Genomic DNA, 4,230 nt, shown 5'->3' with positions numbered 1-4,230 from the left:
ACTAACTATATATATATATATATATATATATATATACACTCATTGCAAATTGATATAAATCTGTTTCAGCTTATAAGGATCATTTATGGGGGTTATCATGTGTCACTTCAGAGTTACCAGTCCCACATCAGCAACGTTGGTTGAGAGATTCAAAGCACAAAGAAAGGTTTATGTTAACTGAAAATCTACAGTCACAAATACATATCTGGGTAGCCATCAACTCCTACAAGTAAGATTAAGGAAGCTGCAAATAATAAAAGAAAACCATCCTACTTGTCAAATATGAACACCTAAAAACCAAGGAACGCAACTGGAAGACAAAGTAACTAACAAGTCTGAAATGATGAAAAAAAGTAGACAAAGAATTAAAATATGAACATTGCCCAAAACCTATTGTATGAAACAAGTTAGAAATATATATGAATTTTGTAGGGCACCCCAAGCATGTACATAAGAATCAGCAGCGAGATACGCACAAGAAAATGTCAACTAGAATCCCACTAAAATCTTTCAGCATAGAAAATCTTGAGATATTAAGGAAGAATATTAGATGTTAAGCAGGCAGTTAAATATCTGCCTAAGTAGTCTAAAGAAAGAAAGAAAACTGATTAACATCCCTTCTTCAATCTAAGCAACAAATTTAAAGAGATGTATTCAAGGACTAATAGTAAGAATAGAAAAGTATCTCATCCAGTCAGGAAGAAGCAAGTTTCTCTCTCTCTCTCTCACACTCAAATCAAATTACAAGTTCCGACTTCAAAGAAGAGACAGTTCAGTGAAAGAGAAAAATGCATCAAGTAATTTACAAAGCTCAGCATTTGAAGACTAAAAACAATGAATCACCCATTAAAGCAAAAGAGGATATAGGCAACAAAAATGAGAGAAAAGCAAGCCAGTTAGGAATAAAATGTATAATCTACGAGACACTGAACATCCACTATCTGCAAGATACAGGAGTAGTAGCAGTAGAGCTGTACGATTAACTCAATTTATCGATATAGTTGGTTACCTATGAGCATCTATTACCTTGACTAGCGTCAGGTAAAATAATCAACTAATCAAAATTACAGTTAAATTGATTAATGTCACAAAAATAATCAACTAATGGAAATTAGTGTTTCCAATTATTACTATTTTCAATTACTTTCAAGTCTTATGTGAGAATAACCAATTAGTTGAATGTAATCGATTAATGAGCCTAAAAATTAATCAATTAACAAATACCACTAATTATCTAGCTCTACCTAAAAGAAGAAGAAATAGGAATTAAGAAAATTTTTAAGAAATGTATACTACAGAATGCATGACAAGTATAAATATAACTAAGCTTTAAGTACAGAAAAACACTTAAACATCTTCCACTAAATACAAAAAAAGCAAGCCTAAAATAAAAACAACTGCTTAATAGCACATCAGAAATAAAGTACTTTGATAAAGTAATACATGCAAACAAATAGCAAAGAACAACTGGATGGAAGTGTAGTTTCATTAAGAAAACACACACAGTGAGAACAAAGCTAATGGCTTTCAAATCAAACTAGTTAAGAAACTGAAAACCCAACTGAAAATATACTTTCACTAATAAAGTAAACACTCCTGTAATTGGGTGGAAGTATTGGTATGAAAAGCCTATACTTTTTGACAAAAGTCAATCCTCGTACACATTATAAAGAAAAGTGAATGTTAATTAAGGACATAATCTTAATATATTAAAGGCAGAGAAAAAGTATACAACCTGTTATTCTAATGGTATTTACCTCAATTCCATCAAGAAAAATTTCTTTTATAATTTTATGTTGAACACAGAGAAGAGAAATGTAGGTTTCAAAGTCATTCTGCTGCTTCAGGATTACACCAGTCTTCCATCATGGTGGTCATTACCTGCAATATCCAGAGTTTTCCTGAAATAACAAATCCAAAGATTAAGTCAAAAATAAACTATCTCCAAACAACTGTTTAAAACTTTCCATACAAGTATTAATCACATGAAAGAAGAGAAAAAACTGTAACAACAGTATTTTTTTATTTTCATTTTTCTCTGAAGTCTTTATTGGAAGTCTCTAAAGACAAGCTAACTTATGTGTGTGCTGACTAGACCCTATTGTCAAAGTCTATAAACTAACTTGTATGTGCTGACTAGATATCTTGTTGTCAAAGTCTATCAACTAACTTGTATGTGCTGACTAGATATCTTGTTGTCAAAGTCTATCAACTAACTTGTATGTGCTGACTAGATATCTTGTTGTCAAAGTCTATCAACTAACTTGTATGTGCTGACTAGATCTCTTGTTGTCAAAGTCTATCAACTAACTTGTATGTGCTGACTAGATCTCTTATTGTCAAAGTCTATCAACTAACTTATATGTGCTGACTAGATCTCTTATTGTCAAAGTCTATCAACTAACTTATATGTGCTGACTAGATCTCTTATTGTCAAAGTCTATCAATACAGAAGATTTTTGGAAAGCAAGGATAAACACCATATGTTAAGCACATCACAAAACATCTGCACAAGCAGTCTATGGATTATTCAAATTAACATCTTAAGCAATAATAATAATATAAAAAAATTTACCCTGGAAACCTTTAGGATGTCATAGTTTTCATTAAACAGTAGACTGAATAAGGAAATCCCATGTATCCATAATCTAGATTGGAGATATGATGAAAAAAATAACCTTCGATAAACTTGGAATAAAAAAGGTGTCGTTATGGTAGGAAACACATTGCTTATGGTAACTAACAAATACAGATTCAGCATGATAAGATAACAAAGTTGTTGAAATATCTACAATGGAAAAAATAATTAAGTTGTTAGCCAAATTACCTTCATCAGATCTCAATAACAGTCTTTTGGTTGAGACACATATTAATTATATTGTTACTCAGTCCTTTACAGCAATTGTAACTGCTTTTATATTTCAGATCCTAAGAGTATCTAATTAGTTGATAAATTGTTAATCATTAGACTTTTCTGTCAAATTCATTAAAACCCAATGAATGAAGTTGAAGACGAACATAAGAAATCTTGTCATTCCTACTTTCTAGAATTTACAACACTTAAAAAAAATAAAAGTTCGTTTATCTACTAAGTGGGCAGTATTTAAATTAAACTTATTAGTACTTTTCTACATGCTTAAGGCCCTCAACATTCACAAGAATTGGTACAGAAAGATTAAATATAATTATTATGCAGAATTAATTTTTTGAAAATTTGACAGGTTTAATCTAGATTTCACATTATGAAGAATTTGAGTTTGTTACAGATTTTCTCAGCATGTTGAAGTTTTTAAACATGTAATTCAGATACTGTTTTATATTTTTTTACTACTACAGAGGGTAACGTTGTCAACATTTAACTGTGAAAGAGAACTAAGTACTAATAATCATAATGTAATAATTTTTACTGATTTTAAGTCCAACATTTTAGGAAAACCATCTTAAACTCACTGTTAAAAAACTTGAATTTGTGGTGGCTAAAGATAAATGGTTTTTTAAGTTCACTAAGCAAGCTGAAAAAATAAATATTTTTTCCAATATAAATTCCAACCAAATAACATTTCTTCATTACACGATTCTATGGAGGGGAGTAATTTACTATTAAGTGAAAAATATCTTAACTATCTAAACTTACTATGAGTTATAGAAAGTATGATGAATGAACTTATTAAAGTAATAATGACTCAAGAAAGCTAGATTTAAATACATTCTAAAAAACTTAAAGCAGTTGAAATAGAAAGGTAAAAAAAAATCAAATTTAATAAAAATAAAATCACATCAGTCATACAACTTCTCTAAGCAAGGATCTGCAAATTGCAATGGTATATTATCCAACAGTTTGGGTATAACTTATAAGAAAGTTTATAAATATTATTGTTGGTAACAATTTTACCCTTATACTCTTCATGCCTGGTCAAATCACCATTTTACAAGTCACAGATCATCGTTTTTCAAACCAAAATTTAACTTCGTTTGAAGAGCCACGCTTCTCTTCATTTCAAAATTATTTGCCCTCTTCGTTTTTTTGGATATTGACATATCACACATGTCTATCGCAGTGCATCTTTTACCACGATCGCTATTTTTAATATTGTCGGGTCATTCCATAACACATAATAACTAATAAACTAACGTTAATATATATAGTGGGATAGATGGCGCTAAATTATTCGAGTAAATATCAAATGACCGTACGAAAAGCAATTACAACTTTATAATAGAGGGCGCCTT

General features: G+C 30.1%; 1 long non-coding RNA gene across 1 annotated transcript; it reads right to left on the bottom strand.

The window, feature by feature from the left end:
- Positions 1–54: 54 nt before the first annotated feature.
- On the bottom strand, positions 55–4,132 carry LOC111088597. The gene is made up of 3 exons (XR_002613068.1): positions 3,893–4,132; positions 2,576–2,648; positions 55–1,901 (listed from the first exon to the last, which is right to left on the bottom strand). It is a non-coding gene; the product is annotated as an uncharacterized LOC111088597 (long non-coding RNA).
- Positions 4,133–4,230: the final 98 nt, after the last annotated feature.

Source organism: Limulus polyphemus, unplaced genomic scaffold (assembly GCF_000517525.1).
Source record: "Limulus polyphemus unplaced genomic scaffold, Limulus_polyphemus-2.1.2 Scaffold4097, whole genome shotgun sequence".
Classification (NCBI taxonomy): domain Eukaryota; kingdom Metazoa; phylum Arthropoda; class Merostomata; order Xiphosura; family Limulidae; genus Limulus; species Limulus polyphemus.
This window is presented reverse-complemented; position numbering and strand designations above follow the sequence as displayed.